This window comes from Schistocerca gregaria, chromosome 6, assembly GCF_023897955.1.
Source record: "Schistocerca gregaria isolate iqSchGreg1 chromosome 6, iqSchGreg1.2, whole genome shotgun sequence".
NCBI classification, from domain to species: domain Eukaryota; kingdom Metazoa; phylum Arthropoda; class Insecta; order Orthoptera; family Acrididae; genus Schistocerca; species Schistocerca gregaria.
Genome location: NC_064925.1, coordinates 289,661,020 through 289,688,813, shown reverse-complemented (window position 1 = coordinate 289,688,813; position 27,794 = coordinate 289,661,020).

Below are 27,794 nucleotides of genomic sequence, written 5' to 3'. Positions count from 1 at the left end.
CGTGGAGGCATTACGTTTCGGCACACCCTCGTAAACAAAGTACATTCTAAAACTTGAAATATTATGGACAACGATACTTTTGTTCAAATTTTGTCAAGGTACCCATTCAATATTTTGTATCGTATTGAATACCAATACTTCGATAAGTACATCGCTTTCTTCCATGTTTTTTTTTCGGCATCTGGATTTATAACGTATTCTGCGTAACTGAAAAGATAATTTACTGAAATGCAGGCAGATGTGTTGGATTGTTTCCCCAGTTGAGAAGAGTCACGAATATGTACGTTTAACGTACGGCGGAAGCGCGGGACTCATAATTGCTTTCCAAGAAATCGTCTCATAAAACTTCGGCGGCCAAACTACGAGGGATTAAAACGGTCAGACTTGAGGGTGCTTTGACGTCGAGGAAATAGAGACGGTCCAATATCTCTGCTGTAATAAAAACCTGGGAGGCATTCGGCAGTTTCTCTTTAGAGCCGACCGCTTCTATCTTCAAAACATACTACAAAAACCGAATTTTTCACGTTCAAGATGTTAAAGGCCATGTCAATGAATATCAATGACTTTTCACGTTGTTCTATTATCAAGCACAAAGAAAAAAGGACAGATCCATTCTGATCGGAAGCACTTTCTATCTTGAACACAAGGATGGCTGTTGAAGTGTGAATTTTAAGGCAGACGTTCTGATGCTCTTAGTTTGAATCATTGATGCTGTTGTAGGAATTATTTGAGTTAGCCGGATACCTGAGAGCAGCTGCACAAAGTTAGATGACGAACAAAACTTTAACAAATCGCTCAAGTTATTCACTGTTACCACCTCGGATACAGCTCATGGTGCTCATACATGTGGTCCACATGGAACCAACACTGATATCTTCTATAAAAATTAGCATTCCTTCACTCATAGGCAGTTAATAAACTTACAAAGAAAATAATTTGTGTATAGTGTAGCTGCTAGACTGAATAAATCTGTGTGTTCTTACGTTTCATTCATTTTCGTGAGTAAGGCACAACTTCTCGTATACACTTTCTGTTTGCATCATTTACCTCTATGTAAATACCTATAGCACGCAAGGCATGTCATAAATGTCAGTACCAACAAACACTTCACATGTCCTCGATTTATCACCTATACATCAGCAATCCGATACCGTACTTTTTCACTCAGTTTGCGGCAAAGCCTGGAACGTCTTTAGATGACCTGTTCCATTGGGTCTATTGAGTTAAGTTCAGTCTTTCTACACTTCTTAGCACCTCTGTTTCTCGGTGCATCTGTGCTTTTGATTCTAGGGAGGATAATGCAAAGCGGAGTGTTTCATTAGACAACCACAGCGGCACATTAATGTTCAGCTGCTCTGATTTCTTAACCTATGTTTTACATTTAACGCATCTTCAGGTACACAGAAGCCCCAAAGAAACTGGTATAGACATTCGTATTCAAATACAGAGATATGTAAACAGGCAGTATACTGCGAGTTGTTACACCGGTTACTGCTGTTACAATGGCAGGTTATCTAGATTTAAGTGCGTTTGAGCGTGGTGTTATAGTCAGCGCACGAGCCATGCGTCACAGCATCTTTGAGCTAGCGATGAAGTGGGTATTCTTCAGTACGACATTTTCACGGGTGTACCATGAATATCAGGAATCAAAAGCACAGATGCACCGAGAAACAGAGGTGCTAAGAAGTGTAGAAAGACTGAACTTAACTCAATAGACTTGTATTAGAAACTAGATTAAGGAAGGGCAAACCTACGTCCATTGTGCATTCCGACGGACTTAGGCAATTCCAGCAGGACAATGTGACACCCCAAACGTCCAGAATTGCTATAGAGTTGCTCCAGAAGCACTCTTCAGAGTTTAAACAGTTCCGATGGCCACCAAACTCCCCAGACATGAACATTACTGAGCATATCTGGGATGCCGTTAAGAAGCGATCTCCTCCCCTTTATACTGTTACGGATTTATGGACAGCCTTGCAGGATTCAAGGTGTCAGTTCCGTCCAGCATTACTTCAGACATACAACTGAGTTTGTTAAGAATCCATGTTGTATTTCTGTGTCCCATGCTATATTCCTGTGTTCCTCTTCCTCGCTCTTATCTCGTCTGCTAGACATGGTGTGTTGAGTGTCTATGTGTGATGCTTCTATATACTTTGGTTCACGGGCACGGTGTCTTTGAACGGTACTGGCAGTTTAACCACTCTTCTGTAGACTTGAAGTAGAGCCCTGATGGATCAGAGAGAGATCAGCGAAAAGTGGTCAGCAGCTACTGTATAGTTTGGTACAGTTACCTGGGACGTATTTTCGCTGCTACCTGTTGATCTCGGTCTCGTAGCGTGATGCTCTGTGCTTTGGGGTTTTCGTGTCATTGTGCTTGTTGACGTCACATCTAGTAATGCCATCAAGGAAGTCCGAATGCGTAAGACTTGGTTTAGTTTGAGATGCTAATGCATTTATTTCAGGTGTAGCCTTGGTAAATCACACCTGCAAATTTATTTCAGTCAGGGCGTGCTATCGTGCCTATTTACAGTTCATATCTTTGACTCGATTCTTTGCCCTGCCTCAATTTTGCTTTAACTAATTTGTATTCCACGTCAGTGTGAGTCTCTTACGTGTGAAAGTGTTTGTGTTTTCTTTATGTTCGTGACAAGATTCTCTTACGGTGGTTTAATTGTATTTCACTTCGCGAATTTGGAGTTCCTTGTGTCGTTGTAGATGGTTACAGCAGCCAGATGCTTCTCATGTGGTGTATTGAGCCTTCAGCTCTGCTAATCATCTTCTTTTACTGTGGCCCCTTTCAATAATTTACCAAGTAAGTGCAATTCCATTTAACACGAATGTTGCTGTTGTGGTCTTCAGTCCTCAGACTGGTTTGATGCAGCTCTCCATGCTACCCTATCCTGTGCAAGCCTCTTCATCTCCCAGTACCCACTGCAACCTACATCCTTCTGAATCTGCGTAGTGTAGTCATCTCTTGGTGTCCCTCTACGATTTTGACCCTCCAAGTTGCCCTCCAATACTAAATTGATGATCCCTTGATGCCTCAGAAAATGTTCTACCAACCGATCCCTTCTTCTGGTCAAGTTTTGCCACAAACTTCTCTTCTCCCCAATCCTATTCAATACTTCCTCACTAGTTATGTGATCTACCCATCTAATCTTCAGCTTTCTTCTGTAGCACCACATTTCGAAAGGTTCTATTCTCTTCTTGTCCAAACTATTTATCGTCCATGTTTCACTTCCATACATGGCTACACTCCATACAAATACTTTCAGAAATGTCTTCCTAACACTTAAATATATACTCGATGGTAACAAATTTCTCTTATTCAGAAACGCTTTCCTTGCCATTGCCAGTCTACATTTTATATCCTCTCTACTTCGACCATCATCAGTTATTTTGCTCCCCAAATAGCAAAACCCGTTTACTACTTTAAGTGTCTCATTTCCTAATCTAATACCCTCAACATCACCCGACTTAATTCGACTATCCATTATCCTCGTTTTGCTTTTGTTGATGTTCACCTTATATCCTCCTTTCAAGACACTATCCATTCCGTTCAACTGCTCTTCCAAGTCCTTTGCTGTCTCTGACAGAATTACAATGTCATCGGCGAACCTCAAAGTTTTTATTTCTTCTCCATGGCTTTTAATACCTACTCCGAATCTTTCTTTTGTTTCCTTCACTGCTTGCTCAATATACAGATTGAATAACATCGGGGAGAGACTACAACCCTGTCTCACTCCCTTCCCAACCACTGCTTCCCTTTCATGTCCCTCGACTTTTATAACTGCCATCTGGTTTCTGTACAAATTGTAAATAGCCTTTCGCTAACTGTATTTTACCCCTGCCACCTTCAGAATTTAAAAGAGAATATTCCAGTCAACATTGTCAAAAGCTTTCTCTAAGTCTACAAATGCTAGAAACGTAGGTTTGCCCTTCCTTAATCTAGCTTCTAATATAAGTCGTAGGGTCAGTATTGCCTCACGTGTTCCAACATTTCTACGGAATCCAAACTGATCTTCCCCGAGGTCGGATTCTACTAGTTTTTCCATTCGTCTGTAACGAATTCGCGTTAGTATTTTTCAGCTGTGACTTATTAAACTGATAGTTCGGTAACTTTCACATCTGTCAAAAATGGTTCAAATGGCTCTGAGCACTATGGGACTCAACTGCTGTGGTCATCAGTCCCCTAGAACTTAGAACTAATTAAACCTAACTAACCTAAGGACATCACAAACATCCATGCCCGAGGCAGGATTCGAACCTGCGACCGTAGCAGTCGCACGGTTCCTGACTGCGCGCCTAGAACCGCGAGACCACCGCGGCCGGCCACATCTGTCAATACCTGCTTTCTTTGGGATTGGAATTATGATATTCTTTTTGAAGTCTGAGGGTATTTCGCCTGTCTCATACATCTTGCCCACCAGATGGTAGAGTTTTGTCAGGACTGGCTCTCCCAAGGCCGTCAGCAGTTCCAATGGAATGTTGTCTACTCCAGGGGCCTTGTTTCGACTCAGGTCTTTCAGTGCTCTGTCAAACTCTTCACGCAGTATCGTATCTCCCATTTCATCTTCATCTACTTCCTCTTCCATTTCCATAATATTGTCCTCAAGTACATCGACCTTGTATAGACCCTCTATATACTCCTTCCACCTTTCTGCTTTCCCTTCTTTGCTTAGAACTGGGTTTCCATCTGAGCTCTTGATGTTCATACAAGTGGTTCTCTTCTCTCCAAAGGTCTCTTTAATTTTCCTGTAGGCAGTATCTATCTTACCCCTAGTGAAACAAGCCTCTACATCCTTACATTTGTCCTCTAGCCATCCCTGCTTAGCCATTTTGCACTTCCTGTCGATCTAATTTTTGAGACGTCTGTATTCCTTTTTGCCTGCTTCATTTACTGCATTTTTATATTTTCTCCTTTCATGAATTAAATTCAATATTTCTTCTGTTACCCAAGGATTTCTACTAGCCCTTGTCTTTTTACCTACTTGATCCTCTGCTGCCTTCACTACTTCATCCCTCAAAGCTACCCATTCTTATTCTACTGAATTTCTTTCCCCCATTCCCATCAATTATTCCCTTATGCTCTCCCTGAAACTCTGTACAACCTCTGGTTCTTTCAGTTTATCAAGGTCCCATATCCTTAAATTTCCATCTTTTTGCAGTTTCTTCAGTTTTAATCTACAGGTCATAACCAATAGATTGTGGTCTACATCTGCCCCTGGAAATGTATTACAATTTAAAAGGTGGTTCCTAAATCTCTGTCTTACCATTATATAATCTATCTGAAACCTGTCAGTATCTCCAGGCTTCTTCCATGTATACAGCCTTCTTTTATGATTCTTGAACCAAGTGTTACCTATGATTAAGTTGTTCTCTGCGCAAAATTCTACCAGGGGGCTTCCTCTTTCATTTCTTTGCCCCAGTCCATATTCACCTACTATGTTTCCTTCTCTCCCTTTTCCTACTACCGAATTCCAGTCACCCATGACTATTAAATTTTCGTCTCCCTTCACTATTTGAATAATTTCTTTTATTTGATCATACATTTCTTCAATTTTTTCGTCATCTGCAGAGCTAGTTGGCATATAAACTTGTACTACTGTAGCAGGTGTGGGCTTCGTGTCTATCTTGGCCACAATAATGCGTTCACTATGCTGTTTGTAGTAGCTTACCCGCATTCCTATTTTCCTGTTCATTATTAAAGCTACTTCTGCATTACCCCTATTTGATTTTGTGTTTATAACCCTGTAGTCACCTGACCAGAATTCTTGTTCCTCCTGCCACCGAACTTCACGAATTCCCACTATATCTAACTTTAACCTATCCATTTCCCTTCTTAAATTTTCTAACCTACCTGCCCGATTAAGGGATCTGACATTGTACGCTCCGATCCGTAGAATGCCAGTTTTCTTTCTCCTGATAACGACATCTTCTTGAGTAGTCCCCGCCCGGAGATCCGAATGGGGGACTATTTTACCTCCGGAATATTTTACCCAAGAGGACGCCATCATCATTTAATTATACAGTAAAGCTGCATACCCTCGGGAAAAATTACGGCCGTAGTTTGCCCTTGCTTTCAGCCGTTCGCAGTACCAGCACAGCAAGGCCGGTTTGGTTATTGTTACATTGCCAGATCACTCAGTCATCCAGACTGTTGCCCCTGCAACTACTGAAAAGGCTGCTGCCCCTCTTCAATAACCACACGTTTGTCTGGCCTCTCAACAGATACCCCTCCGTTGTGGTTGAACCTACGGTACGGCTATCTGTATCGCTGAGGCACGCAAGCCTCCCCACCAACGGCAAGGTCCATGGAACACGAATATCTTCTACTAATTCTGTGTTTTACATTGTGCCGCGCGGGTTAGCCGCGCAGTTTGAGGCCCCTTGGCACGGTCTTTGAGACTTCCTCCGTCGGAGGTTCGAGTCCTCTCTCGGGCATGGGTGTGTGTTGTCCATAGGGTAAGTTAGTTTGAGTTACATTAAGTAGTATGTAGGCTTAGGGACCGATGACAACATCAATGGGGTCCCATAAGACCTTACTACAAATTTTCAAAATTTTTACATTGTGTTTTTTTATCTGAATTAGACCATGTTCATTGCCGTCGCGTAGTGAGCCTTTAGCCCGACATCATCATTTATTCAAGTTCATTGTTCAGCTCGTGTAACAGTCTGCTTTTATTCTAAATGTTTCAGTATTTTCCATATTTCCAAAGTGGAGATTTGCTATGCGAATTACTGACCTCGCGCTGACGGGCAAAGTTAGTTACTCTCTGGTTCACCGTGTGTAAGTTTGTTGTGCGGAATAATCTTTATAGTTTCTTCTTTCTGTGTGCGGATTGTTGCTATGAATATTCGTGTACGTGTAATCTGAGGGATCCTTTCTACTAATCTTATATTCTTCCCACGTGTTGAGAAATGGTTTATGACGTGGATACTATTTTACAAGTATCAAACATTCCCTTGCGATTATGATTTTAACTGGTGTTTTTGTATTACTTAGTGCGTAAATAGATGTTCAACGGTTTCTCAGTTGTGATCCTATCTTTCCGCAGCGCAACCTATCCAACTTTTCAGTCTGTTTTCTTCCGAGCATTCTGATTATCAATGAGTATTTGACTTCTAATATTTTGTTTGATGTGTTAATACGAGAGTTTTTATTTTGGAGCCCTGTAATATTCGTACAAATAAACACTGCTTTTATTGAGTAACAGACAGATTTAAACAGGGTATTGGGATGAAGACGACAAAAAAATGGTTCAAATGGCTCTGAGCACTATGGGACTTAACTTTTGAGGTCATCAGTCCCCTAGAACTTAGAACTACTTAAACCTAACTAACCTAAGGACATCACACACATCCATGCCCGAGGCAGGATTCGAACCTGCGACCGTAGCGGACGCGCGGTTCCAGAATGTAGCACCTAGAACCGCTCGGCCACACATGCCTGCTGAAGACGACATATTTAAAGGGGGACAGTATAGAGAACGCGTATATCGCAGAGATTGATATCACATAAGCTTAGAGCAGTGAAGAGCGGCAGAAGTAGCTGCATTTTTTTTTTTTTTTTTTTTTTTTTTTTTACTATTGGGAGAGCGTCAGGAGAATGTTAAAAACCTTGGAGTGGCCAACCGTTGAACAGAGATACCGATTACTCCGCGGAACCTAGTTACAATGTTTCAAGAACCAGTAAGAATGCAATACAGCCGCCTACGTTCCGCTCCTTTATGGACTACGAAGACAAGGTTAGACTAACAACTATCGCCTAAGCAGAGGCATTGAGACAGTCATTCTCCCCGCCTTCTATACGTGAATGGAATGGAAAGATATCGTAATGCGTGGCGCGGTCGGAAATGCCTTTCGACCACAGTGCTTTCCAGCGTACAAATGAAGATGTACGTACACTTTTCAGGTACTCTCACAACTATGTTTTTCTCTGTACGATTTGCTCTTCCTTCGCACCTCATTTAAACGCGATTTTCCACCTAATATTCCTAATCATGAAATTTAATAGTTGTGGGGAAAAAAGTTTGTTTCGGCGACATATTTACTATCATTATGAAAGACCTAATATACCTATTGAACAGCCAATATTTCTCGCCCTAGAAGATTTGTTATTTATTCTCTGATCTATACTAATAACAAAACTGTGAAACCGCTTGTCTGTCTGCTTGTCTTTGAACCCGTTAATCTCCAAAACTACTGGACGGATTCCTACGGGCTTTTCACTGGTAAGTCTAGAGTTGCTTGGGGTAACGTACAGGCTATATTTCATCAAAATCGGATCAAAACAAAAAATATCTTGATTTAAAGTTGTACTAAAACTTCCTTGTCTTTGTGTCTCTGCCTTGATACGTTAAATTCCAGAACTATGCGACGGATTTTTATGGGGTTTCCACTGATAGCTTCAGCGTAGCTAAGAGCATCGTATAGGTTAATCTCATCAAAATCGGATCAGAGAAAAATATATCCGTACATAATATTAAAAATCTATGTATGAGTATATTTCCCGCAACTCCTCCGAAACCACCGTATCAATTTCAACCGAAACTGGTATACATACTACTTACTGTCTGGATGTCTGGAATCACTGTGAGGTTAAGAACCACCTATCAGTGAGGTGTGTGTGTGTGGGGGGGGGGGGGGGGGGGGGGGGATGAAAAAGAAGTGTAGACTACGACGCGTGAAAGCACAGATTTTATTCATCCAATATTTGATAACGAGTGCACTTGGTGAGACTTGCACATAATTTCACAGCCCACAAATTGATGATAAGAAGAAAGTTTTTCCCTTACTACATATTCGCTGTTCATTTACGCATGAGGTATGTCGGTTTAATTTATTACTTCTTCATTGCTAACTCTATTCGCGATACATTCTGCAGACTGTGTTCACAAATAGTAAATGTACCTGGAAAATTATATCTGTGTGCGACTCATAGTTCAGGATATATGACGCCGTAAGCGTTGCGAAGCTTAAAAAATTGCGGCATCGTGCAGGACGCTTATGATTACTAATCATCTAAACCGATTTCGATGAAATTTGGTAACGAGATAACTTGAACCATGAGGAAGAACATAGGCTGTTTTCGAAAGTGTGTAGTACAAGGTTCTCACTGATTTGAAGAATATTACGCAAATTATGTAAAAATGTGAAACTGCTTTTTTTTTGGTTGGTGTGATTCAAAGTAATCAATCGAATACTCATATCATCTTCAGTATTTGTTGCATAACGTACACATTGCATAATGTGTAGTTACTATGTGCACTATCCAGTATTTGAGAACGAAAGAACGTAGTGACTTGCAAACTTTTTACACATAGTTGCAAACATTTACGAAACTTCTCCTTCCTGACAGCCCCTACAAAATAATGAAAGGCAGAAAGTTTATAGATTACTACATTTTTGCTGTTCATGGAATAAAATGTCGCATCAGGCGTTAAGACATTTACGTTTATTGTTTCGTTGCTACTAAATCTATTTGCAACAAGTTTAGCAGAGACGATCCCCAAACGCTGCTGAGTATATCTATAAAATTCATCGTCGTACTGTACATAGCTTAGGATATATGAGGGAAGGAGAAGATGGATATCGAGGGTGGGAAGATGAGATGGAGAAATCAAGGAAAGAAGAATTGATAGACAGGGAGAGGGTGGAGAGGAGGTGCATAGAGAGAGGGGGAGCGGAGATGGACAGAGAGAGAAGGCAGTAGCAGGCGGACAGGGAGAGGGCGAAGAGGAGATGGACAAAGGAAGAGAAGAAGGAATGATGGACAGGGAGATGGAGGAAATGAACAGAGACAAGGGGAGAGGAAATGGTCAGCGAGAGGGGTGAGTAGCAGATGGACAGAGAGAGACGCAGGAGGACACGCAGTGGGTGGGGGGCGAGGGGATAGATGAAGTGGAGAGAAAGAAGGAGAAGAATAAGGTTAACACAATGGAGGCAAAGGAAATGTACTGACGGAACTGAAATAGATACATACCAGAGCAAAGCTGGGTACTCTGCCAATTAATAATAACCTCCTATCGGTGGGCGTTCAGTGATTAACAATGAGAGCTTCCATGCCGCTGTGTCTTACCCCTTATGCAGTAATTCAAAGCGGTTCTGTATGACTTACAAATGCCCGAATGGCCACAACAACAGAAACATGAACTACACTCTCGTACGGGACTGCGTGTTACCCGGCAAAAACAAACAAAAAAGTAGCTGAACGTACCATTGTTTACGAGCGGGCGTCATGGGTAGATCAGGACTCTAAATGAAAACAAAAGAAAACAGCATGCTCAGTATTCGTACTTGCTGACTCCTTTACAGTAAAATTTAAATGGAATATCCGTTTAGATCACTCCTATAAAGCCTTATGCTTTCAATCCATTAAACAGTCCGAAAATCCCTATAATGTAAATCAGGATCTTGACGTAGAATTTGTTGATACAGGATTTTATGTATCACCTCCACGAACCATGAGGTGTATATTTGAAGGTGTACAATTTCTATGTTCAGCGAGATTCAGATCTAGATTTAAGAGAAAAGTGATTCCGTGCTCTTGATTTAACATGCGGGACTTACAGATTCAGCGCTTCCACTTCAGGAATGCAAATCTAGTCTCAGCAGCTTGGACTGATATGCATGAACCACGTACCAATCGGCATTCATAGAGACACCAGAAGTAGCACGTTTACGTAGTAAACGAAAGAGTATGTGAGTGATCGTGGTGCAAGGAAGTAAGTCCGAAGAAAAAATTGATGTATAATTAATCAGTATTCCACTCAGGCACGGGCTTATTCACGACAAGCGGAAATATGCCGCTGAATGAAGAAGCGGGCGCTGCCTATACGTGGCAGGTTGAAGCTAAACGTATCGTCGATGTTTTACTCACTAGAGACAAAACGCTAACTAGTCTCTTATATGTATCTGTTGATTGTTGGTTATTATGATATAATGTTGGAAAAAGAAAGGAAAGACATTATCTCATAGGCTGCCGTAATTTATGTAGAACAAACAAGGTCAGCACAAAGTCTTCCCCTCAGTAAAAGCAATTATTTCCAAGTAAACGTGATAATACAACTGTGTCGTTTATTGTGAATTGTAGCTTACCTCATAAATCTTTTTATGGATACACTTATGCCTGGTGGTTATAACTGAAGTGCGGCTACCCACGGAGGTCCGGTGTGGGCGGTGTGGGGTGTAATTATCGTATGGCTGCGCAGCTTGGTAGATATGCTAATGCGTTAACGCTGAACCGAGTTACACTGAAAAACAAATCAGTTCCGCTTCTGACTCGAAATGACGGTACGACATCCACTCTGTCATTTCGCAAGCCATAACATAAATGAATATTACGGCTATCGAGAACAGAGACTGTGCAGTGTTGGTGAAACTGTTTTGCGTGAACGGCAGCGATTACAGTGCTGCATCGAGAGTATTGGCGACTGAAAAGCCTGAGGTGAGGCACGATGCGATTAAATGGTTTAAAGAAGATGATAATGAAATTCGAAAATACTGGTAAGCTTGGCGTGGCACCTGGGAGTGGAAGGCTTCGTGTCCTGGTGGAACTTAATGAAGAGGATGATATTGTTGTAACCGATCATGCACATTGTGCTCGTACAGTGTCACGAGCATTGTCCATCCCATGGTTAACACTGCGGAAAGTCTTGCGGTCTATTTTACATTGGTATCCGCACACGATCCAGACGGTGCAGCAACTGAAATCTCGTGATCCACATCAACTTACTGAATTTGCTCTTCAGTTTCTCTCACGGACTGATGTTGATGACGGAGCGATGAGGCACATTTAACACTAGAGGACGCAGTGAATACACAGAACTGCCGAGTTTGTGCACGAAGAGCCGTTTCACTTGCCGTATATAACTATGTGGTGTGGTTTCACAAGCACCTATATTCTCGGTTCGTTTTTTGAAGGTAATACAGTCAGGGTGCCTCTCATCTGACCTTGACATCTGCACGTTCGAGATACTATTGCAAAACATGTGATTCCTGATTTAGAAGAGCGGAACTGTGTGGAAAACACTATTTTCATGTAAGAGGTAGCGACACTTCATGTCAGTCACCCAATGAAAGATCTGCTTACTGTAACTTTCCATGAACGTGGTATCTGAAGATGCAAGCTCTGCAAAATCAACTGATCTGAATCCACGTGAATTTGGCTCTGGGGATGTCTAAAAGAAAGCGTTTCCCAGAACAGTACCTGATCTGACTGCTTGGATAAAGAAACACGTTGCTCAGTTTCCACCGGAACTACTGCGAGCAACTGTTTCTCAAGTCGTTTTACGGATACAACATCCCGTCGACGTCTCCGGTGCTCATATTTAACAAACTGTTTGAGCTGTGGATAATAATAAAACCAAAATTATGTTTTTCCAACTTGTCTGACCTTTTCTGCCTACGTCCGATTCGTGATCTATTACACATGTAAATATTTCTATACTTCTTGCATTCATAGCGCTAAATTTGAACCTGGTGGCTAAAAATTACACTAATTTCCTTCCAGAGTGAATCGGTTTTGCATTAACACATTAGAGTACCTACCAAGGTTTGCTACAATACTATAATTATGGCCCACACTGGAACTCTGCGAGTAGGTGCGCTTCAATTATAGCCACCCGGTACACGTACTGTGACAGCATCTGATTTTATTTTTTTCTCTTGTTACAGGTAGCGTAATTTAGGACTGCCGCTGACGCGGGGAAAGGGCAATGTCCTTTGTGGTTTGATGAAACTATTACAGTATCACGAAACTATCACAGTTCAGCAACAGTTCTGAAGTGCCAATGGTCGAGATCCACCAGTTGTGAAGAGCATCAAAGGGTGGTATGAAAAGTTTATTGGTGAAGCGAAAGAAAGCTGTAAACACGGAGTGACTGACGACACTGTTCGTACCGGGCTACAGCGCTTCAGCGCAATCCGCAGAAATAGACGCGTCGTGTTTTAAGAGAAACAGAACATTGTGGTGAAGATTTTACCTAAACAGCTACATCTCCATGAGTAGAAGTGCAACTCCCGCAGGCATCGCTGCCAGATGACAGGGTCAGAGGCGCTGAATTTTACTAGGAACATGCTGGAACGAATCCATGCAAATAATGACGATCTCAATAAATATTTTTTCCCGATGTATCGACATTTCACATCTTCGGGACAGTAATGTCATATAGTGTCCCGATCAGGGTGTCGAGGAATGACAGTTAACGGACAGCCCGAAATTTAATGTATCGCGTGGCTTAACGCACAACGCAATTTTTGGACCTTTCTTTTCCACTGTGCCTACCATTGCGGACGCAGCTAACCTGTACATACGGGATCCTGGCGTTGCCCCTCAGTTACATACATTTCAACCATGTGTAGTGCTTCAAAGAGATGGTGTACTGCCACACTGGGGTCATTTGTTCGTCAGTACCTGGATGAAACCGGATGGATCGGCAGACACGGTAGAACATCGTGCCCAGCACGTTCAATCTTACCGCACGAATACGAGATGCTCTAGAGATGATGACGGAATAGGTGTTAGCAAAGATATGGGCAGAAACTGAGAATCGCTTATACGTTCTAGGACCATAAAACGTAGCACATGTGGATGTTCAGCCATAAATAAAAACATTGAGTTAAGCTACCATTTGCAACACGTGGCATGGTTATTGTGGACTCAACATTATTCCTAATTGTAACTCCACATATAAATCCCTCAGAACATGTCAATGAAATGCCCCAATACTATGACGTTATAGGAAATTGAGAACAATCTTTCTCGGTAAAAGGTCAGTTAGAGTTGTACAAAATAGTACAATGCCTTTATTTCACTTGACGTTCCAATTAGTAGTAGCCTAGTATTTCATATTGGGAACAGGTTGTGCAGCTGTGAACGCCTACATTCATTGGGCTCAAGTCGGAAGGATAAGGCCAGCCGGGTTAAAACAGCGCCTTCGGACACAATGAGCGCTCGGAATGATTAACGGAAACACTCTGGTCCGAAGTGAGGCTCGCCGCCCCAACCGGAAAACTGTCAGATGCGTCTCTTGAGAGAGCAAGTTGCCCCCTACAACATAGGATTTTTCCATTTTTAGGTGCTTGGGGAGGAAGCCAAAATAAAGGGATTTTTTCCACTTGATAATCAAGCTTCCCATTTGCTAACAGCAACAAACTGTCGCGTGGAGGGAGATGGAAAATAGTAATAAGCGAGAGGACGTGGTAGGGAGAAAAGTGAATCTTATAACTTGAAACGAAATCCAGCACTGGCTGGAGACAGCGAATTGGGAGACGAGAGGACATTACCACCCCCTGAAAAACTAGTGTTTAACCACAATAAAGTATAGGAAGAAGAGGATTATAAAAGTAGCAATACCGATTCGCTAAGGCCCACCCCATCTACAGTACTGGCCATTAAAATTGCTACACCAAGAAGAAATGCAGATGATAAACAGGTATTCACTGAACAAATATATTATACTAAAACTGACAGGTGATTACATTTGCACGCAATTTGGGTGCATAGAACTTGAGAAATCAGAACAACCACCTCTGGCCGTAATAACGGCCTTGATACGCCTGGGCGTGGGGTCAAACAGAGCTTGGATGGCGTGAACTGGTACAGCTGCCCATGCAGCTTCAACACGATACCGCAGTTCATCAAGAGTAGTGACTGGCGTATTGTGACGAGCCAGTTGCTCGGCCACCATTGATCAGACGTTTTCAGTTGGTGAGAGATCTGGAGAATGTGCTGGCCAGGGCAGCAGTCGGACATTTTCTGTATCCAGAAAGGCCCGTACAGGACCTGCAACATGGGGTCGTGTCTTATCCTGCTGAACTGTAGGGTTTCGCAGGGATCGAATGAAGGGTAGAGACACGGGCCGTAACACACCTGAAATGTAGCGTCCACTGTTCAAAGTGCCGTCAATGAGAACAAGAGGTGACCAAGACGTGTAACCAGTGGCACCCCATACCATCATGCCGGGTGATCATCAGTGCAATTAATGATAAATTATATTGTATATCAATTTAAAACCATCCCCCCCCCCCCATTCATTTAACTACAACCACCGCCACATACACACACACTCGCGCGCAGACACTGTACCTAGTATAGTTTCTTAAAAATAAATTTTTGTAAATAGGGAATTGTTTAACGCCCATCTGATATTATATACATAGACTGTACCAAAGGATACCGACAAACATCGAGTAGTTGTAAAGGCTGCTTTGACTTTATGTTCACCCAGCATTGTTCTTTATAAACTACGGCAGCAGTCGAAAGAGCGGTTTCTACACACATTCGTGAATGTTATCTAACGACGCTATACAACGTCGAAGTTATGGGGGGAAGCGCCTTCCTCTGGATAACTCCTTTAACGGCAAACGAGAACTTTACCCCAAGCAATGTATTTGTGACAGACGTGGATACATTTGCCGCTATATAGCGTCCTGGATACTGTTAGGCCCAATGCGAAAAGTTCCGCTTGCGGTTTGCCAGCCTGTAGAACTCTCGTCTGCTGATGCAGCCAGTGTTGGCCTACTTGGCAGCAGGCGTTGTCTCCCATAATTTCGACACTGTGCAGCATCGTTGGATAACGTTTCCGGACATGGGTTCCAATTTTTGATACGTTTTTCAAGGCAGCCAGAGAGCCTCTATATCCCGTCTACATTCGTCAGTATCGTTTGGTTACACGCTGCTTTTTTTTCAGAGCACTCAGCTTACTACAAAGTTTTTTTACATTTTACCTCTCTGATCACTGCCAGTATAATGTTTTATATTATTACTACTTTTCAGTAAGTTATCTCTATTTTATTGTTTTTTTTTGTGATTAAGGCAAAGTATTTCTGCCTTTCTTCCAGTCTTGCTGTGAACAAGTGCGATTGGTGCTTCAGAGCCTTACACAATACATTGTCCTGATCATCCGTGAAATATATGTAAAGGGCGATGGGGAACTAATGAAATAAATTTTTAATATCAAATAACTGAATTTTCATACAGATGATGCTTGAAAAAACTGCAGGAATAAGAAACAATCCTATTACTTTGGGAATGTGCTATCTCGACTCGGTTAAATACGTGCGTGTATCTTTAAAAATACTCACTTACTTAAAGGCCGCTTACATGGAAGATTTTTGCTTTGTGTTATTTTTCTCTAACAAGAAGGCACATTTCAGCAGTCACCCATATTTTCCAATTGTTTGTTTCGATTGTCATTGGTTCACCAGCTTTAATATATACACTCCTGGAAATGGAAAAAAGAACACATTGACACCGGTGTGTCAGACTCACCATACTTGCTCCGGACACTGCGAGAGGGCTGTACAAACAATGATCACACGCACGGCACAGCAGACACACCAGGAATCGCGGTGTTGGCCGTCGAATGGCGCTAGCTGCGCAGCATTTGTGCACCGCCGCCGTCAGTGTCAGCCAGTTTGCCGTGGCATACGGAGCTCCATCGCAGTCTTTAACACTGGTAGCATGCCGCGACAGCGTGGACGTGAACCGTAAGTGCAGTTGACGGACTTTGAGCGAGGGCGTATAGTGGGCATGCGGGAGGCCGGGTGGACGTACCGCCGAATTGCTCAACACGTGGGGCGTGAGGTCTCCACAGTACATCGATGTTGTCGCCAGTGGTCGGCGGAAGGTGCACGTGCCCGTCGACCTGGGACCGGACCGCAGCGACGCACGGGTGCACGCCAAAACCGTAGGATCCTACGCAGTGCCGTAGGGGAACGCACCGCCACTTCCCAGTAAATTAGGGACACTGTTGCTCCTGGGGTATCGGCGAGGACCATTCGCAACCGTCTCCATGAAGCTGGGGTACTGTCCCGCACACCGTTAGGCCGTCTTCCGCTCACGCCCCAACATCGTGCAGCCCGCCTCCAGTGGTGTCGCGACAGGTGTGAATGGAGGGACGAATGGAGACGTGTCGTCTTCAGCGATGAGAGTCGCTTCTGCCTTGGTGCCAATGATGGTGGTATGCGTGTTTGGCGCCGTGCAGGTGAGCGCCACAATCAGGACTGCGTACGATCGAGGCACACAGGGCCAACACCCGGCATCATGGTGTGGGGAGCGATCTCCTAAACTGGCCGTACACCTCTGGTGATCGTCGAGGGGAGACTGAATAGTGCACGGTACATCCAAACCGTCATCGAACCCATCGTTGTACCATTCCTAGACCGGCAAAGGAACTTGCTGTTCCAACAGGACAATGCATGTCCGCATGTATCCCGTGCCACCCAACGTGCTCTAGAAGGTGTAAGTCAACTACCCTGGCCAGCAAGATCTCCGGATCTGTCCCCCATTGAGCATGTTTGGGACTGGATGAAGCGTCGTCTCACGCGGTCTGCATCTCCAGCACGAACGCTGGTCCAACTGTGACGCCAAGTGGAAATGGCACGGCAAGCCGTTCCACAGGACTACATCCAGCATCTCTACGATCGTCTCCATGGGAGAATAGCAGCCTGCATTGCTGCGAAAGGTGGATATACACTGTACTAGTGCCGACATTGTGCATGCTCTGTTGCCTGTGTCTATGTGCCTGTGGTTCAGTCAGTGTGATCATGTGATGTATCTGACCCCAGGAATGTGTCAATAAAGTTTCCCCTTCCTGGGACAATGAATTCACGGTGTTCTTATTTCAATTTCCAGGAGTGTAGAACAATAAAGGGTGATTATAATTAAAGTTAAACTTTCATAACACTGTAGAAGTAACACCACTGACCAGAATGACGTAATATTGCAACGGAATATTATCGGAAAAGGTTGAAATCTTATGGCAGAAGAAAAAAATAGTGTGAAAATTGATCAATAGATAACGCGGTAAGTGTCTGAATACGTAAATGAAAACACCCGCTATGCGCAAGACCCATTGAAGTTGGCATAAACGCGCCGGCTACACGGCTTTTACTCCTTACGCGTCTGCGACGTTCGCCATGACTGTCTCAATGCAGGATCGCGCTCTGCTTATAAAGTGTATTACTAGAACGATGACTTTGCACGATTCGCTCTGAAGAAGTTCCGGAAATTGAAGGGTTTGAAAAAAAGGTGTTGGCTCGATGATTGCCGTGGGTCTAGAGAAAAAGATTTGGAAATTCGAAAAGACGGTTTTTTGTGTGTGTGCAACATTGTAAAGGGGGGAATTGATTAGACGTCAGTGGAAGCAGTGGCCACAGAAATGCGGGAGGAGACGAGTGGTGGTGTGAAAACGTGTAGAGCACGGGGAATCGCCCTAACATTGGCTATATCCATGAGCACGGTACATAAAATCCCACGAAACATCCTTCTTTGCAATCCATTCAAAATTACCCATGTGGACGAGTTGCTTCCTGTTTGCGTGCCAGCAAGAGAGACCTTTGATTTAGAATTTATTGCCCGCATGGAAGTGGAAAATGATTGGCCGTGGAGGATTTTGTGGACGGACGAATCCCATTTCCATCTGACAGGATATGTCAATGCACGGAATTGTCGAATATGGGCAAATCCACAGGCAAATCAATCAGTACCGCTTCATCCTGAAAAGGTCACCGTGTGGTGCGGGTTAGCGGCATCATTTATCATAGGGCCTCATTTCTTCGAAGAGACAGATGCTTCCGGCCCTGTTACTCGTACCGTCACTCGTAAGCGGTATGAGTGTCTTTTACGCAACCACGTTATTCCAGCTCTCCAAGAACGTGGATGACGCACCTCCACACGTTGCAAATCCAGTTAAGCAACTGCTGAAGCGCCATTTCGGAAATGCTAGAATTATCAGCCGCCGTTACCCTATAGCCTAGGCGTCGGGATCACCAGATCTTAATTCGTGTAACTTCTGGCTGTGGAGCTACCCGAAAGTGTTCCAATTGCAAACTTAGCTGCATTGAAGGCACACATTTCGTAACATATTCTGAAATTGACCCGGGAAACACTTCGATAGTTGTGGAACATGCTGTTTCTAAATTTCAGCTTGTTAGAGAAAATGGTGGACAGCATATTGAACATGTTTTGCGCCAGTCAAACGGAAATTAATAATCTGATTTTATTTTTGACCTCACAAAAACTAAAAACCGATGTGAGTGATGCTTTTTATGCGGTTTTTAGCCTCAGGACACTTAAAAACCGATTTTTCCCACCTGATATAATATTACCTTGCCATGGTAACTAACAGTATCACCCCTGTACACTCAAGCACAATGAGTACTACAGTTTATTTAACGTCAAACGTACACCTTAGGCATGATTCATTTGTCATTTATAGTCGACCAATATTAAATTATGATGCTCACAGCGCCATCTATTACTACATTTTGTAACTATTTATTTTTCTTCAGCCATACGTTTTCCCCCTTCTCCGATAATATTCAGTCGTCATTCTGACCAGTGGTGCTATTTATAGAGCGGTTTGAAAGTTTAACTTCAATTATAATCACCCTGTATATACACCTATTACTGAGTCACAGATCCCTCATCAGTGTAACAAAAAATTCATAATTAAAAAAGGAGTCATACTAGATTAGAGATCACCAAAACTACCTTCAGCAAAACTAGAGGAAGTTTTCAGAGCCTGAAAATGGGAAAATGAGGAATCAGAGGTGTTAATGAAACGTAAAGTGTGCCTTCGTTTGAATGATGACACTGTTTGCTTTTCACGGAGATAAACATCGACAATCAATGTAACAAGTCAATAGAGCTCAACGTTGGTTACAACGGTAATAAAGTAACAGAGCAGGAAAGAGATTCTGATGTAGGCTGCATCGTAAATAAGAAGTGTGAATACAGTAATACAAGCATAAGGAATCTTAGGCAGAATAGCAAAACTCATTTCAGAAATAGATAAACATTATTCCAGCAAAATTACTCATGTCAATGCGACAATGTACTGTCGTTCTGATGAGGAGATAGAAAATCTTTGAAAACAGTGAAAGAAACTAATAAACGTCAGCAGAGAGCATTACAATATAATAATGAGGAATTTTAATAGGATAGTAAAGAGAAACGAAAAAACAATAGTGGAAAATTTCAGTGTGATGCCAGAAATGACGGAAACCAAATGTTAATCGAGTTTATACAGAAGAAAAAGGTATCCATATGGTGCAAAAAGAGGCAGTTGACTCTAAATCATGAAAAGTATGAAGTCATCCACATAAACACTAAAAAGAATACGCTAAATTTAAGGTACGTGATAAACCGTACAAATCTAAAGTCTGTAAACTCGACTGAATACTTAGGGATTAGAATTACGAATTACGTACACTGGAACAATCGCATAGATAACATGGAGAACGCGAACCAAAGAGTGCCGTTTATTGGCGGAACACTCAGAAAATGTAAGATACTCCTTACATCAAATAGGATTAACGGAGAACATCGAACAAATTAGTAACAGAGCAGCTCCTTTTGTATTATCGAGGAATAGGCAAGAGTGCCGCGGATATGATACACGAATTGGAGTGGCAGTCATTAAAACAATAGCGTTTGTGCTTCGGTAGGACCTACTTGTGAAATTTCAATCACCAACTAACTTTCTCCTCAGGGTGTGAAAATATTTTGTTGGTGCCCAACTACTTAGGGAGGAATGATCATCATAACAAAATAAGAGAAATCAGATCTCGCACGAAAATATTTAAGAGTTCGTTTTTTCAGCGGAACGGCAGAGAAGTAGCTTAGAAGTAATTCGATGAACCCTCTGCCAGGCACTTAATAGTGAATTGCAGAATAATCATGTAGATGTAGATGTTTGTCTTTAACACTACATTCCACAGAGAAAAAAGAAGTAGAACTTTAATATTCGGTTAAAAATTTCAAATAATTTTAGTTTTTTATGACACTACGTGAAGAATAATCAGACACATTTGGCAGGAACCTAAAAATCATGATTGACGAGAATTAAGCTGAATATATCGAGACATACAAAATTATACGAATGGAGCAATTACTTAATAAACACTGAAACCTATCTCTGTTTACCTACATTGTGAATGTTGTCACATATAAGTGATATAAAAATAAGAAAGCTAGAATACTATGTTTGTTTTGATTCCATAATGTTATCCTGAATAATGTCTCGGGGTAACTCGTCAAATCAAGCTAAGGTTTTCTAGGTTCAACAACGTGTAATAAGAATTATTTGTGGTGTGAACACAAGAACATCCTGCAGACTTCTGATTGTGGAATTAGGGAAAGTAACTACTGCTTCCCAATAAATTTATTCCTTGATGAAATTTATCATTATGTCTCTTTTTCAAACCAATATATCAGGCCATAGAATCAGTACTAGAAAAAATAATAACCATCACGAAGATTTAAAGTCGCTTACTTCAGAAAGGTGTCCATTATTGAGGCACACACATTTTCAATAACTTTCCAGCAGCCACAAAAAGTTTAACTACTAGTAAAGTTCAGTTTAAGAGGATCCTAAAGGATTTACTCCTCATGCTGACCAACTCATCACGCTCAATTTCTTAGTAGAACCAACTGATGTGTTTTACATTACTAATAATAACAAATAATGTGAGTATTAGTACGATCTGCCTGCAGTAAAAATTCATTGCAGTAATGCGATCAATACAAGTGCTGTAAAATGATTTTCATATCAGATGATGAGTGGCTACGGCTTAGAATTATCATATGCACCGCAGTGTACTGAACATTTACTTGTTTTCTGAAAAGTTTGCTGTTACCTTATAAATGAAAATACGTTCAAGATTTTTTTTTGTTCAATCCATGTTCATAGGGACCATTTATCCACGTCAGTGGCTGAGTTGTCAGCCGGCTGACATCCATGAGGGGGGATTCGGCTTCGGTTCCCCGCACTGCCAGAGATTTTTCCTTGGTACAAGGACTGGAACGGGGTGCTTCAGCCTCCTGATGACAGCTGAAGAGCTGCTTGACCAAGTAACAGCGGTCATAAGGCGAAGAAGGCGGACAACGACCGAGAAAGCGGTGTGCTGACCACACGCCCCTCCATACCGCAACCAATGACACCTTTGGCAAAGGACGGCAAGGGGGTCGGTCTGGCCCGATTAGCCGCCCTTCTAGGGCCCGGAAGCGGAACTTTACCGTTTACCCCTATGCAAATCATTTCTACACATACATCTACATCCACATCCTTACTCCGGTAGCCACCTGACGGTGTGTGGCGGAGGGTACCCTGAGTAGCTCTATCGGTTTTCCCTTCTATTCCAGTCTCGTATTGTTCGTGGAAAGAAGGATTGTCGGTATGCTTCTGTGTGGGCTCTAATCTCTCTGATTTTATCCTCATAGTCTCTTCGCGAGATATACGCAGGAGGGAGCAATATACTGCTTGACTCTTCGGTGAAGGTATGTTCTCGAAACTCTAACAAAAGCCCGTACCGAGCTACTGAGCGTCTTTCCTGCAGAGTCTTCCACTGGAGTTTATCTGTCATCTCCGTAACGCTTTCGCGATTACTAAATGATCCTGTAACGAAGAGCGCTACTATCCGTTGGATCTTCTCTATCTCTTCTATCAACCCTATCTACGGATAGCAGTATTCAAGCAGTGGGTGAACAAGCGTACTGTAACCTACTTCCTTTGTTTTCGGATTGCATTTCCTTAGGATTCTTCCAATGAACCCCAGTCTGGCATCTGCTTTACCGACGATCAACTTCATATGATCATTCCATTTTAAATCACTCCCAATGCGTACTCCCAGATAATTTATGGAATTAACTGCTTCCAGTTGTTGACCTGTAAATTTGTAGCTAAATGATAAGGGATCTATCTTTCTATGTATTCGCAGCACATTACACTTGTCTACATTGACATTGAATTGCCAATCCCTGCACCATGTGTCAATTCCCTGCAGATCCTCCTTCATTTCAGTACTATTTTCCATTGTTACAACCTCTCGATACACCACAGCATCATCTGAAAAAAGCCCCAGTGAACTTCCGATGTCATCCACCAGGTCATTTATGCACACTCCTGGTAATTGAAATAAGAACACCGTGAATTCATTGTCCCAGGAAGGGGAAACTTTATTGACACATTCCTGGGGTCAGATACATCACATGATCACACTGACTGAACCACAGGCACATAGACACAGGCAACAGAGTATGCACAATGTCGGCACTAGTACAGTGTATATCCACCTTTCGCAGCAATGCAGGCTGCTATTCTCCCATGGAGACGACCGTAGAGATGCTGGATGTAGTCCTGTGGAACGGCTTGCCATGCCATTTCCACCTGGCGCCTCAGTTGGACCAGCGTTCGTGCTGGACGTGCAGACCGCGTGAGACGACGCTTCATCCAGTCCCAAACATGCTCAATGGGGGACAGATCCGAAGATCTTGCTGGTCAGGATAGTTGACTTACACCTTCTAGAGCACGTTGGGTGGCACGGGATACATGCGGACGTGCATTGTCCTGTTGGAAAAGCAAGTTCCCTTGCCGGTCTAGGAATGGTACAACGATGGGTTCGATGATGGTTTGGATGTACTGTGCACTATTCAGTCTCCCCTCGACGATCACCAGAGGTGTACGGCCAGTGTAAGAGATCGCTCCCCACACCATGATGCCGGGTGTTGGCCCTGTGTGCCTCGATCGTATGCAGTCCTGATTGTGGCGCTCACCTGCACGGCGCCAAACACGCATACGACCATCATTGGCACCAAGGCAGAAGCGACTCTCATCGCTGAAGACGACACGTCTCCATTCGTCCCTCCATTCACGCCTGTCTCGACACCACTGGAGGCGGGCTGCACGATGTTGGGGCGTGAGCGGAAGACGGCCTAACGGTGTGCGGGACAGTACCCCAGCTTCATGGAGACGGTTGCGAATGGTCCTCGCCGATACCCCAGGAGCAACAGTGTCCCTAATTTGCTGGGAAGTGGTGGTGGGGTCCCCTACGGCACTGCGTAGGATCCTACGGTCTTGGCGTGCATCCGTGCGTCGCTGCGGTCCGGTCCCAGGTCGACGGGCACGTGCACCTTCCGCCGACCACTGGCGACAACATCGATGTACTGTGGAGACCTCACGCCCCACGTCTTGAGCAATTCGGCGGTACGTCTACCCGGCCTCCCGCATGCCCACTATACGCCCTCGCTCAAAGTCCGTCAACTGCACTTACGGTTCACGTCCACGCTGTCGCGGCATGCTACCAGTGTTAAAGACTGCGATGGAGCTCCGTATGCCACGGCAAACTGGCTGACACTGACGGCGGCGGTGCACAAATGCTGCGCAGCTAGCGCCATTCGACGGCCAACACCGCGGTTCCTGGTGTGTCCGCTGTGCCGTGCGTGTGATCATTGCTTGTACAGCCCTCTCGCAGTGTCCGGAGCAAGTATGGTGGGTCTGACACACCGGTGTCAATGTGTTCTTTTTTCCATATCCAGGAGTGTATATTGTGAATAGCAACGGTCCTACGACACTCCCCTGCGGCACCCCTGAAATCACTCTTACTTCGGAAGAGTTCTCTCCATTGAGAATGACATGCTGCGTTCTGTTATCTAGAAACTCCTCAATCCAATCACACAGTTGGTCTGATTTCACTCTTAATCTGTGGAAGGTACTTTGGCATATTTGTCTTTCTTTGTAAATATTTTTGAATATTCTTGTTTTCTGACATGATCTACATTCTTACGGGCCTCTTCACTATGTATCCATTAGAAGAAACATACATCTAATTTAATCTAATCCAACCTGCGTACAAAACTCCCTTACGTAATTCTGTATCGCCCCTGCCGATACAAATACTTCCTATGGTTACTGATTCATGGAGAGAATCAGGAGAGGAACATGTGAAAACATTGAAAACAAGAAATGATATGACCATTTGCAATGTACTTCGATATAAAAGAGTAACAGCTTTGACAGTTGGGGGTTTAGCTGGGAGGATAGAGATTGGAATGTAATCAGTAAATAATTGAAGACGGTAGGTGCAAGTCCTACACTGAGATGAAGATGCAAACACAAGAGAGTCATTCGTGGCAGTACGTATTAAACTACTCAGAAGACTAATGACCTGGAGAAACTACTCTTTATCAGTCAAATACAACACTGTGTTTTGTCTCCTAAAGAGGCATGCTACCATCCTCTGGCCAGAGGGTGGCAACGTGTATCATAGCCGCAGACAAATACCTACTAACAAACAAGCAATTGACCACGTAACTTTATTTCTTTATTTTTTCAAATTTCATGACTACTCTTTGTAAACTGTACTCAACAAATTTAAAACTTTTTGCTGCATCTGGTTTATAAATGGGTGTATTTATTTAATTTTACGATACTGAATACATCGGTAACAACTGTTTTCCTCTGTCACATCAGGTTTCTTACGAGCAAAGAAGAATCAAAAACAGTATTGGTGAACACTGAGAGAGTTACAATAAACAAAAAATGCATATTCAGAACTCTGTAACTAAATACTGTGATATTAGGACAGTGGAAGATCTAACTCAGTTGATTAATTTGGTAACTAAAATATGTGACAATGATTCTCTATCTGTCTCTCTCACTCTCTCTCTCTCTCTCTCTCTCTTTCTCTCTCCCTTTTCCATTTCATCGCACTCCCGAACAGTACAACAGCAGTAGTCGCCCATCTTAGAAGGGTTCCAGTGACCTTGTTACCGGTGTAACACCGTGCGGATGTCTTCGTCAAAACTTTCACCACGGGAATCCCTGACGAGCCCCAAATTTTCCAGAAAGAACTCAAAGTGAGAACACAAAAGGTGAACTTTAAACAACATGCCAGACCCCGTCTTGTTGTAGGTGTCGACCAGATCATTTGCAAATGATAACATAGTTATCATCTTTTGTGTTCCCCAATAAGCACTTCACAGTTGCTTTGAAAGAAGACCAAGCAAATAGTTCGATATTTGTTTGGTACTAAACGTTGAATCTTTCATAATTTTTCTTATTTGTGGTCAAACAAGTATGCCTTCTAGCACCTCTTTTTTTATTACTTTATGAAACTTTTGAGGGACATGACTGAAGACCCGACTTCATCTGTCCATAGCTTTTACAAAGTTGAAAATGTCAAACATGAGATTAAGAGGAGGAAAAATGACTTTGTTGGGCTCAAGCAACGGAGTGTTTTTCATACTTCCCTTCCAGATACATTTGATTTCCTTATAGACCATTCCTTGACTGTAAAGTCCTTCTTTGTATTAAGGCTGTCGCATAGGCACAAAAAACAGCATTACTTCGTGAACTTGCTGTGTAAACATGTGGCTAGCAGGTTGCAGACAAAAGCAAGCTACCATTCATGTCATCGCACAGACAAATGCACTGAATATCCTTTCGAATACTTTATATTATGTGTAGTTTCGCTTGAATGCCCTGAAATAATGGTCTGAAACAGAGAATTCCACGATGCTTACTTCAACATTCACCAGATCGGAAATCTCTTTCTCACTGTGGATTGTTTTGCTATCCGGTGGGTAAAGTTTAGAATATTCATCAAACGTGCTATCGAGTGACGATCTGTAGATCTTCTAGTACTCTTCTACCTAAGAAACAAAAGTAAAAAATACACATCTAATCAAAAGAACAGGAACGAGTGAAGTACGGAAGGTAGCCAAGAAACAATAAAACCCTTAACAGACAAGCAACGCCGCATGAAATAATCCCAGAAATCAACGTGGGACGTAGGACGAACCTATCCGTTACAACAGCGCTGCGTACTTTGGCGTTAAAGGGATTTTGGCATCAGACGATCGACGAGCGTGCCTTCGCTAGCAGCACTACGTCGCCTGCAGCCTTCCTTCTAGAATCGTAACCTTATGGATTGGACCCTAGACACCTGCAAAACTGTACTCTGGTCAAAGGGCTCTAAGCACTATGGGACTTAATATCTGAGGTCATCAGTCCCCTAGACTTAGAACTACTTAAACCTAACTAACCTAAGGACATCACACACATCCACGCCCGAGGCATGATTCGAACCTGAAACCGTAGCAGCAGCGCGATTCTCGACTGCAGCGCCTAGAACCGCTCAGCCGTAGCGTCCGGCTGTGCTCTGGTCAGATCAGTGTCGATTTCATTTGGTAAGAGCTGCTGGTAGGGTCCGAGTGTGGCGCAGATCTCACGATGCCAAGTTGTAAAAAAGGCTCTGTGCAAGACGATAGTGACTCCGTCATGGAGTAGGCTGTGTTTACCTCGAACAGACTGGATCCTCTGGCCCAACTGAGCCCATGACTGCAAATGGATACGTTAGGCTACTTGGAGAGCATTTGCAGCCATTCATGTACATCATGTTCCTGAACAACAATAGTTATTTCATCGATGATATTGCACCATGTTACCCATTGGTTTGAAGAACATTCTAGACGTTTCGAGCGAATGGTTTGACCAGCCAGATAGCCCGACATGAATCCCATTGAAAATTTATGGAACATAATGGAGAGGTCAGTTCGGTCACGAAATCCTGTATCTGTAACACTTTCGCAGTTATGTTTCTGCAGGGAACTTCCAACTAGTTGTTGAGTCCATGCCACGTGGAGTTGCTGCACCACGCCGGAAAAAGGAGGTCCGATATAATATTAGGAGGTATTCAATGACTTTTGTCACTTCAGTGTGCATAGCAATTGATATATCACGGCCCAGAAGCCAAATGACTGTTGAGTGATCACATCCCAGAAGCCAAATGGCTGTTGAGTGTGTTACAGGCCATTGTGTTGAGACATTGTTCCTGCTTCCTGGAATTGCGTTCTTCCTATGAAACTCGCGGTGCTCACGACGCAGGTTGGAGTAGGACCCTGCGCCAGCGACAGCCGGTAGCAGGCTCCTGGGTCAGCCGGCGGCGGCGGAAGCTGCGGCGGTAGGCGTCACGGCGGCCGGAAACGGCAGCAAGACTTCCGAGTG